The following is a 12,095-nucleotide window of genomic DNA, read 5'->3' as shown; positions in this document are numbered from 1 at the left end:
TGCATTTAAAGGTATTATTACAGGGTGGCACAGTGGTGCAGTGGTAGCGCTGCTGCCTCGCAGTTAAGGAGACCTGGGTTAGCTTCCTGGGTCCTCCCTGTGTGGAGTTTGCATTGTCTGTGTGGGTCTCCTCCAGGCGCTCCGGTTTCCTCCCAAAGACATGCAGGTTAGGTGAATTGGCGATTCTAAATTGGCACTAGTGTGTGCTTGGTGTGTATAGATAGATAGATACTTTATTAATCCCAATGGGAAATTCACATGTTTGTGCGTGTCCTGCGGTGGGTTGGCATCCTGCCCGGGATTGGTTCCTGTGTTGGCTTTGATTGGCTCCAGCAGACCCCTGTGTTCGGATTCAGCGAGTTGGAAACTGGATGGATGGTATTATTACAGAAGGTCCAGTTTATTGTATTCACAACTGAAATATGGTATCAATTTATAATTAGATGATCTAATCCTATCTGATGTTACTCTGAGCACACATCTGAGAAACACAGAGAAGGTGCCCCTATGTGCATGTAATATGTAAATTACAGTGAAGCATTGACGATCCACCTCTTCCCCTCATTCAAAGGTCAAGAATCCTGCCTTCAATTCAAATGCATAGTATTATGGGAATGTGTCATTCCTGTTTATCCTTTATGCTGGGATTTCTGTATTAATAGTAGGTTGGCAAAAAAATGATGTATTTTAGAAGTCCTGACAATACAAATGGATAACATAAATGTGGATTATGCATCACAACTTACATGAGTTTTTTGGGTTTTTTTTGCTTTGCTTTTTTAATTAATATTTTCATTCATTTGTTGTTGTCCAGTGTTGGTCTCCATTTGGTTCCACTCAATTTGAATTTTCTCCACAAAAACATGAGATTTATTTTTTTCTCAGCCTTCATCACAAAATATATAGGGTGGGTAATATATAAAAAATATTGCTTGTCACTGGAGTATTCCTTTAAGACAAACTCATGGAAAGTTGCAGATTACTATAAGGGAGTCACTGGGCATGTCACCTAGTCATACACTGTGTGTCTGATAATAGCTGGAAAAGTCATATAGTGTGGGCCTTAAGTTCTCAAGCATGCCTGCATATTAAGTCATGCGTATACTATACATTTTCTAACTTCTTTGTACTAAACATAAAGGATTGCTGTATTATTCTAAGTTTGATTTTTTCAAATTGTTTGAAAAGAACTCTTAACTTTCCTGAAATTACAAAAATATACTCTGGTTCTATCTGTCACTGTATGCTATTGCTTATCCTGAATAAAAAACTATAGCAAAATGTACTCAAGCAGGAAATGTATGGATACTTGTAAATAATTTATGCAAAGTTATGAACATTAAAAGAGAGAGAATTATTACTTTTATAAAAGTGTTAGTGAACATAAGATAATAAGTCCACAAGTTAAACATTTACTTTTTTCTCATTTTCTTCATATGACATACTGTCCACCTTGGCAGGTTATATAATCCCTATGTATTGACAGATCTGGCTGCACCATTCCATGATAAAAAGCCATGTCACAAACCATCATAATAATATGTTTGCTTATTTAGGTATTTCAAAACAAATTCATACTTGGCTGAAATACAAATAGCAAAACTACTTTTAGCAACAAGAATAAATACATTTGGCCTGCAAATATTTTTGAAATAGCCTCCTTTTTATACTAGGTTACTGATTTATACAGCACTGGTACCTTTCTGCCATTAATGTCATAGTTGATTGGTTGCCAGCTATTTCCTCTAATGGCACTGTGACATGTTTTATATCCCTTAATTATGGTTAGATTATTGCCTTCCTCTGCTTTTCCTAGGAAAGCTAAGTAAATAAAGTAGCCTTGTCAGCTTTTTCTGGAAAACTATTTGTATTTTAAAACACTATGGGTGTTAAATATTACATGCCAAATAAAGAAGCACATTTCCCTAAATAGACTGTGTTAGGGCACTAACATGACAACCCCAAAACTTGACATTAAAGACCAAGGAGCAGGAATGTACATTTTAACTGACACACATAAGAGAGGTTGACCAAAAGGAAATAAATACAGACACAAAAATAAAATGAACTTGAAAAGTTTCAAGCAACTGAATGCAGGTGTTCAGGTTGTTAAGATACTGATATTTTATAATAGGTGTACAACATAAATATAATTACCTGCCAAGCACTAAAGAAATATGAGAAATATCTTTAAGGTTGAAGTACAGACAGATTTGCACTGGTATCCTTAGTGTTTATCTGCATGACAGTGTGTTGGCAATTGGGCTTTTAGAAAATTAGAACAATTGTGAAGAGAACAAGCCATTCGGCCCAACAAGCTTGTTCATCCTATTCACCTTGATTGTTCAAAATATCATCAAGTCAAGATCTGAAGGTCCTTAAAGTGTTACTTTCCACCATGTTACTTGGTAATTTATTTAATTAGTCTATAATTCTTTGTGAGAAGGAAAACTTTCTAAAATTTGTGCAAAACCTGCCCTTCACAATTTCACAACCGTGTCCCCATGTTCTTGTTGAAGAATGTATTTTAATGGAGCAGCTGGGATCTACCATACTTAGTCATTGCTTTCACAATTTTAAATGTTTTAATCATGCATCCATCCATCCATTATCCAACCCGCTATATCCTAACACAGGGTCATGGGGGTCTGCTGGAGCCAATCCCAGCCAACATAGGGCTACAAGGCAGGAAACAAATCCCCGGGCAGGGCGCAAGCCCACCGCAGGGCACACACACACCAAGCACACACCCACACACCAAGCACACACTAGGGACTTGATCATGTCACCTGTTAATCTCTGTTTGCTTAAACTGAAAAGAACTCCCTTAATCTCTCCTCATAGATCACAACTTTTAGAATCAGCCTATTCTCTTTTCTCTGGACGTATTTTAGTGCTACTAGGACTGTTACCCCATTACTAATCCCGCAGAGATGTCACTTTTAATATCATTTAAGTCTGAAAAAGTTCCTCAGAACAAAACCCATTTTGCTCCCTGTGTTTGAGCCAGGATGCATATGGGGCATATAGCCTTGGAATTATAGGCTTCAAGAGGACAAGGGTAAGATGGAGGTCATAGTGTCCTGGGAAGAAGCCATAAAAAATAACCTTGGATAAGAGATGGTGTACAACTCAGCACATCCTACAAACTTCTAACCTTCCCTATACCGAGAGAGTGAGGTAATGGACAGTGTGGGCCAATAAGTTTAAGCTCATATCCCAAACTAGGAGAGTTGGAGTTATTTTTAATTCTTAGAGTGAAGCCAGAGAGGTCTGCCAGAAGAGCAATGCTCTTCATCCAGGTATGCTAGATAGCAGCACATTGTTCGTAACTGGAATGATTTGTCTGTTTAGGATTTGTAGCCTAGAAGCTGCCTTGGAGACCTAGCCTTTTTAATGTTGAACATGCACACTTGAGGGTGCAGGAGCAACAAGAACTACTGGGGCTCAGTGTACAGGTAGCCAATAATGGTCTGCCCTGACTCAGGAAATGGCTTGAGGAGTAAGCAAGAAGAGAGCTGAGTTAGAGACAGAGACAGTGAGTGAAAGAGAGAGATGAGAGCAAAAGAAGGGTGGTTTGGTGCGATGAGGGCTTGTCTGGTTTCTTAATCTTTAAATTCCTTTACTATAACATGACGTTTTTTTCAAAATTCACGTACTACAATCTACAATTACCCATAATGACAAAATAAAAGTATACTTTTAGAAATGTTTGCAAATTTATTAAAAATATAAAACTGAAAGCTCTCGTTTATATAAGTATTCACAAAGTACTCTTAATTCAGTACTTTGTAGAAGCTCCTTTGACAACAATTAAATGCTTTGAGGCTTCTATAAATCTATAAATAAGCATCTATAAATTTCCATCTTCAGGTCTTTTCACAGATGTTCTATGGGGTTTAAGTCAGTTTTGGCTGGCCTACTTGAGGGCTTCTAAGACTTGTCCTCAAGCCATTTCAGGATTGTTTAGGCTGTATACTTTGGACCATTGTTGCACTGAAAGGTGAACTCTCACCCCATTCTGAAGGCACATTCACAGTGGAGCAGGTTTTCTTCAAGAATATCTCTGTATATGGTTTCATTCACCTTTCCTTTGATTCTGACCGGTGTCCCTGTCACTGAGAATCTATTCAATAGCATGATGCTGCCGCCACCATGCTTCACCGTAGGTATGGTATTAGGAGAAGGTAGGCGCAGTAAGTGGTCTTTGCTAGATACAGACTAGAAGTTCTACCCAAATAGTTACATTTTTCTCTCATCAGACCAGAGAATGCTTCCCCTCATGCTCCCAGAGTCCTGCTTGGCAAACTCCAAGCATGTTGTCATATACATCTACAGTGGGATGCAAAAGTTTGGGCAACCTTGTTAATAGTCATTATTTTCCTGTATAAATCGTTGGTTGTTACGATAAAAAATGTCAGTTAAATATATCATATAGGAGACACACACAGTGATATTTGAGAAGTGAAATGAAGTTTATTGGATTTACAGAAAGTGTGCAACAATTGTTCAAACAAAATCAGGCAGGTGCATAAATTAGGGCACCACAAAAAAGAAATGAAATCAATATTTAGTAGATCCGCCTTTTGCAGAAATTACAGCCTCTAAATGCTTCCTGTAGGTTCCAATGAGAGTCTGGATTGTGGTTGAAGGTATTTTGGACCATTCCTCTTTACAAAACATCTCTAGTTCATTCAGGTTTGATGGCTTCCGAGCATGGACAGCTCTCTTTAACTCACACCACAGATTTTCAATTATATTCAGGTCTGGGCACTGAGATGGCCATTCCAGAACGTTGTACTTGTTCCTCTGCATGAATGCCTTAGTGGATTTTGAGCAGTGTTTTGGGTCGTTGTCTTGTTGAAAGATCCAGCCCGGCGCAGCTTCAGCTTTGTCACTGATTCCTGGACATTGGTCTCCAGAATCTGCTGATACTGAGTGGAATCCATGCGTCCCTCAACTTTGACAAGATTCCCAGTCCCTGCCTGGCCACACAGCCCCACAGCATGATGGAACCACCACCATATTTTACTGTAGGTAGCAGGTGTTTTTCTTGGAATGCTGTGTTCTTTTTCCTCCATGCATAACGCCCTTGTTATGCCCAAATAACTCAATTTTAGTTTCATCAGTCCACAGCACCTTATTCCAAAATGAAGCTGGCTTGTCCAAATGTGCTTGAGCATACCTCAAGCGGCTCTGTTTGTGCTGTGGGTGGAGAAAAGGCTTCCTCTGCATCACTCTCGCATACAGCATCTCCTTGTGTAAAGTGCCGAATGGTTGAACGATGCACAGTGACTCCATCTGCTGCAAGATGATGTTGTAGGTCTTTGGTGCTGGTCTGTGGGTTGACTCTGACTGTTCTCACCATTCGTTAAGCTTCTGTCTATCTGAAATCTTTCTTGGTCTGCCACTTGAGCCTTAACTTGAACTGAGCCTGTGGTCTTCCATTTCCTCAATATTTTCCTAACTGTGGAAAGAGACAGCTTAAATCTCTGGGACAGCTTTCTGTATCCTTCCCCTAAACCATGACGGTGAACAATCTTTGTCTTCAGGTCATTTGAGAGTTGTTTTGTGACCCCCCATGTTGCTACTCTTCAGAGAAAATTAAAGGAGGAGGGAAACTTACAATTGACCCCCTTAAATACTCTTTCTCATTATAGGATTCACCTGTGTATGTAGGTCAGGGGTCACTGAGCTTACCAAGCCAATTTGAGTTCCAATAATTAGTTCTAAAAGTTTTGGAATCAATTAAATGACAACGGTGCCCAAATTTATGCACCTGCCTGATTTTGTTTGAACAATTATTGCACACTTTCTGTAAATCCAATAAACTTCATTTCACTTCTCAAATATCACTGTGTGTGTCTCCTATATGATATATTTAACTGACATTTTTTATCGTAACAACCAATGATTTATACAGGAAAATAATGACTATTAACAAGGTTGCCCAAACTTTTGCATCTGACTATAATTGATTGAGTCCTGCTGATATGGGCGTCTTTCTGACAGGTTCTGTCATCTCAGCAGAGGACATCTGAAGATCTGGTAACATAACCTTTGGGTTTGTAGTCACCTCCCTGACCAGGCCATTCTTGCCCTGTTCCTCAGTTTTACTAGACTGACAACTTTAGGAAGAATCCTGGTGATTCAAAACCTTATCCAGTTTTACAATTATTGAGGCCACTGTGCTCCTGTGAACACTCTAGGCTTTAGAAATGGTCTTATGCTCTTGCACTGATTTGTGTCTCTCCTTGGAGTTCCTGGCCTGGCTTTGTCCTGACCTGCACCATGAATTGTAGGACCTTATATACACAGGTGTGTGCCTTTCTAAATTATGTCCAGCCGATCTGATTTGCCTCAGGTGGACTCCAAGAAACTTCTAGACCAGTACTTCCCACTGTGGCTGCAGGTTTTTTTTCCAACCAGCTTCTCCTGGGCTAATTAAGTGAACTGTTATTTCCCAAGTTCTGTGTTTTGGTAACAATATAGAAATTAGAAAACTAAGTTTAGTAAAAAAAAAATAAAAAATATATTAAAATGTACCAAGGTGTTATACGGGAATAATGTCTTTTTTTTCTTTTTAAGAATATTTTCATCTTGATTTTCATTCTACTTTTCTAGGTTTTCTAATTGTTCTAATTGTTTAATTAATCTATTATTTACTAATTAGTGGATCTGATGCTAAAGTAGTTGCAGCCTTTGATTATTCAGTGTTGTTTGTCTGGGTGTCTGCTCTGCTCATTTTTAATTGTCATTAATAAGATACAACAAAGGGGGAAAACTGCACAGAGAAAGGGCAAAATATAATCAACCGGGTGTAGACACATCTTAAGGAGAATTAAAGCAAACAAGATGCACAATTTGGAGTGCCACATTAAAGGATCTAAATACTTATATCGATGAGAGATTTCAGTTTTTGATTTCTAATAAACTTGTAAACCCTCCTGAAAAAAATTTTCACTTTGTCATTATGGGCTATAAAGTGTCAACTTAAAAGTGTGGTAAATTTATCCATTTAAAATTAAATCTGCAACACAATAAAGTGTGCAGTGAGTGAAGGTGTCAGAATACTTTCTGAACCCACTGTATATTTTCCAAAAACAGAATTTGGCTTCATGTCAGAATTGCCCAAAATGGAGTCAGTTTGCATTTTTCTCTATGCAGGAGATACAAATTTCCAGAAATGTGAATTTTAAAAAGAGGGCACGAGCCCAGTTTTATGTATTTAACGTGTATGTATTAACAAGGGTGTTGGATCACAGTAGATAATCTAGGATTCTGACATGGAGCCAGATGTGATCCTTTTTTTCATTCTGGATATATAAGAAGTATGTAAGGAGTTGTCACAGGAACAGTGTAGCACTATGCTCATTAACCACTAGCAAGCCAAGTTTTTTTAGTGAATTTGGATAGATTCCTACAACAAACTCCCAAAATAATTCAACATTAATCTTTGGAAAGGCTCAGGGACTTAATATAATATATTATATTATATATATAATAAATGTGACAATCATAGGGATAAACTGGGAAAGAACCCAGTAAGACAGTAAGATTTTTTCTCAAAGAATGTGACAAATGAGTTCCTATGATTATGACTAATGTGTTGTGGCATATAGCTGGGGTCCTTGCCTGGCCGGGATGCCACTACACTGGAAGGACCAGGGCAGGAAGAGTATCCAGGGGGTTGCAGTGGTGCCTCAGACACCCGCATGGCTCCATGGGAGTTTGGTGCAGCCCTGTTGGGTTTCCGTGGGCGCTTTAAGAGACCTTAATTGTAGCACTTCCTCCAGATTTAGGGCCACGAGCACTTCCAGGTGCCTTATAAAAGGAGCCAGCAGCCACTATTCCGGGCGCCCGAATCAGGTGGAAGAAGACAAAGCTTGCCAGGAGGGGTGGAGGCAGACAGAGAAATAAAGAGAAAAAATTTTAAAAAATAAAAATGTGTGCTGTGAACTTGTGTCCTGCTCATGTCTGTGTCGGGTTTGGGTGGCAGGCAGTGCCCCCCGCAGGCCACAGTATTTATATGAAGACTGGGATGGACAAGTTGGTGTGGTAGCCATTCTGGTAGACTGTTTTGCAAAGGGATGCTATGTGTCACCTTGCTGGTGCTGTATGTCCTGCACATTTTACTAAAAGAAAAGAGAAAATGAGGCTAATTTAGTCAGTATGTCTGCTGGCACCAGGAGCTGATGTTATGACAACTTATAATTGAGCCAGGTCTAGATTTCACCAATCTGATTGCCATCAATCAGAAAATGTACCTTCTGATGCCGTGTTTTGAGTGCAATTTTGGTGCATGAGGTAATTATCTATCTATATAACATAATAAAAACATCTGGTGTCTGGCACGTAATGTAATGTTGTCCGGCATCCAGAAGAGGGCTGTAATATCCAATGAATAGAGGCGACAACAAACACAAAAAAAGAGGGACATAGGGGCTAGAATGTCTGATGAACAATGGCAACATGACACACAGGGATGTAAGGGCTAGCATATCTGGTGAACAGAGGTTCCTAAATACATGACGTGATGGAAACTAACCATTGCACCATTAGATAGATATGGCTGTTTTAATAAATGTGCATTTCACTTAACTAGTTTAATTAATAAACAATTATAAATAAATGTTTAAGCCCACAATTAACACACATTCTAAGAGAGATTCAATCACTTTTTGTAAGCAAGAAATATTAAAGTACTGACCCCCACGCTAAAACAATGTAGATTTGTTGCCTAACTTTAATAAAATCATATTCAAGAGATTTATCTATCACATTTACATTTTACAATCATCGCACCCCAATTGAATAGCTGTAGGACAGCAGAAAAACAAGGCCCAATAACTTATACTGTATGCAGAATATACTAGCTGCGAATTGAAGGCCTTGTATGTATTCATGATTTGTAGCAGTCCTCAGGGAACATTAGTAACAACCTTTCAGAAGTACTGATTACAAGGAAAGATGCTCTGCATATTAACAGCAAGTTGTTACCCAAGAGAATTCAGTGCCTGCCCGACAAGAGCAAAGAGTAACTGGCTGAGGAAAAAAGTAAAGCAAACAGGCTGAAATGGAATGATTAAGATGCACTTGAGCTAAAATAAGTTAACCAGCTGACACTGGTGGGGAGAGCTGGAACAAGAGGGAATCAATTACACCATCACACTCTTTACAGATTTATTTAAACTGTCCAGAGACTGGTGGTCTGTGAGCGGAACCTGACATAGCATACATACAAGCTGAAAAAAAAATACAATAAACAAATTACAAATTTGCTGTCAGAAAGAGCCTACCACAATCTGAAGATCCTTTCTATCTTTTCAAGTTGAGTTCTTTAGGTTTTGAAGGAAAAGCAACTTGAGGAGGAAGGCTTGTGTATGAGACTTTGATGGCAGTTCAATAGCATGTTGTGAATGTATAGCTGCTAATTGCTCCCTAAGGCATTGCTCTAATTGTTTAGCTGGAAAAATAGTGGAAGGTAGTGTGCACACACTCACACACACAAATCTGCTTCTGGAGTTGTATAGAATATTATTACATAAATGGTGATCGGTGCCTCCTCTTGGTTAAGAAGCAGGATTAGATAAAAAAACAGACTGAGGGTCATTACTAAAGTACAGTATGGAACAAAACTACTGTAAAAACAGCAAAAGATACAAATAACACTGCTTACTAAAAGTAATGTCACAAAACAGAGTAAGCAGAAACTTTAATACAATTATATATACTGAACAATTAAAAACTTGCAAAGTATCAATCAATCAATATTAGGGACGGTCTCTCACAGAGCTGCCATCGCCTCTCACTGGAAATCTGATTCTTTTTCTTTTTCTATCTGGACATTTTTCTTTCTCAATCTGATCCTTTTGGAGTTGTCAGCAGCAAGGATCAATGGGGCATCTGGCTCTTATACAGATATGATACAGCTGGTCTGAGCACAGATGCACCCTGGTCCTGGCTGCAGCCCTAACTCTTAAGTCTTTTTCATTTTAATGAAGTTGATGCTGTGCTGCTCCCTCGATTCCTTGTCCTCATGGATTCCTTTATTCTTTTGTTGTTGTTCTTAATGTAATTATTGTATAAATGTAGCAGGATTGGGTAGGGTTAGGATGTGTTATGGGGTGGGCGCTGAGAATTTGGCTTTATTTTATTGTAATTCCCATCAGAATGGCTTATGTTCGCCTTCAACATGCCTGTTTTGTATTTCAATTAAAATGTAATCACAAATAAATCTATACTAATAAAAGGCAAAGCCCTCACTGACTGACTGACTGACTGACTCACTGACTGACTGACTGACTCATCACTAATTCTCCAACTTCACGTGTAGGTAGAGGCTGAAATTTGGCAGGCTTATTCCTTACAGCTTACTTACAAAAGTTAAGCAGATTTCATTTGAAATTCTACGATATCGGTCATAGCGGTCGATAACGATCGACAATGTCATATGTTGAACTTTCTTATTTTTGGCCCCATCTTCCACGAAATTTGGTGGCTTCTGCGCTAACCGAAACCGATGTACATACTTATTTGATGGTATCGCCACTGTCAGCCGCCATATTGAACTTTCCAAGCGTCACTAATTTACCAACTTCCCATGTAGGTAGAAGGCTGGCCCCATCTTCACGAAATTTGGTAGGTGGCTTCCCTGCGCTAACCAAAACCGATATGCGTACTTATTTTGGTGGTATGGCGCCACTGTTGGCCATATTGAATTTTCCAAACGTCACTAATTCTCCAACTTCCGTGTAGGTAGAAGGCTGAAATTTGGCAGGCTCATTCCTTACAGCTTACTTACAAAAGTTAAGCAGGTTTCATTTGAAATTCTATGTGTAGCGGTCATAATGGTCAACAACGTCCGCCATGTTGAACTTTCTTATTCATGGCCCCATCTTCACGAAATTTGGTAGGCGGCTTCCTCGCGCTAACGAAACCAATGTACATACTTATTTGGTGGTATGACGCCACTGTCAGCCGCCATATTGAACTTTCAAGCGTCACTAATTCTCCAAATTCCTGTGTAGGTAGAAGGCTGAAATTTGGCAGGCTCATTCCTTACAGCTTACTTACAAAGTTAAGCAGGTTTCATTTCGAGAATTCTACACGTACGGTCATAACGGTTGACAAGCGTTAGCCATGTTGAACTTTCTTATTTATGGCCCCATCTTCATGAAATTTGGTAGGTGGCTTCCTCGCTAACGAAACCAATAATGCGATGCATTATTTCAGTGGTATGATGCCACTGTCGGCCACCATATTGAACTTTTCAACAGTCTTTGTTACTTATGGGCCCATCTTCAAGAAATTTGAGTACGCGGGTTCCCAACACTAACTGAATCATACATATATCGTCCATAGCCTGCAGCTTGGTCACGTGTGAGGACGTTGGGTCCCCATCCCAACGCCTCCCACATTGTTCGCTGCCTTCCTATATAAGGGCGTCCGTCGCTCCAGTCTCTACATTCCCTTCCTTGCTTCGCCACGGGATTCACGTCTCCCTGCTGATAACTACAGCCTTTTTATTTAATCTACGGCTTCTCCGCTGTTTTATTGTTAATTTATTACAATTATAGTTATTGTGTAGGTATTTTATACTTACTTTACATTGTTCAGATACCCATTTCCTTTATCATTTCCAACCGTACCGCATTAACATGTCTATCGAGGTGATCACCATCGATCAAACAACTGTCACTTATCGAGTGGTTTCCATGCCGGAGATGGCACCAACCTTTTCCATTCTCTTTGGTACATATTGCACGGCCATATCAGGCTCACTCTTGATATCCGGAGGAACATTATGTCTTATGTATTGCATGACTGGGACAGGTTCAAGGTGTGGATTGATGATACAGGAGATAATTATACTACACAGGAGCACTATAAGAGTGAAATGCTTAAGCCCTTCACCTATGCATCTGCATGTGAGTTGATGGCTGCCGCTGAATTGTTTGGTTATCGCTTTCAAGTGTACCGAAATGGCCAAATATTTTACACCTTTGGACAACCGCCAATGCCTCTTAAACATCTTAGATTCACAGGTGACGATTTCAGTAGTGGACACTTTGATGTTTATGAATGTTTAAACT

The sequence above is a fragment of the Polypterus senegalus genome, chromosome 14 (assembly GCF_016835505.1).
Source record: "Polypterus senegalus isolate Bchr_013 chromosome 14, ASM1683550v1, whole genome shotgun sequence".
Lineage (NCBI taxonomy): Eukaryota > Metazoa > Chordata > Cladistia > Polypteriformes > Polypteridae > Polypterus > Polypterus senegalus.
This window is presented reverse-complemented; position numbering follows the sequence as displayed.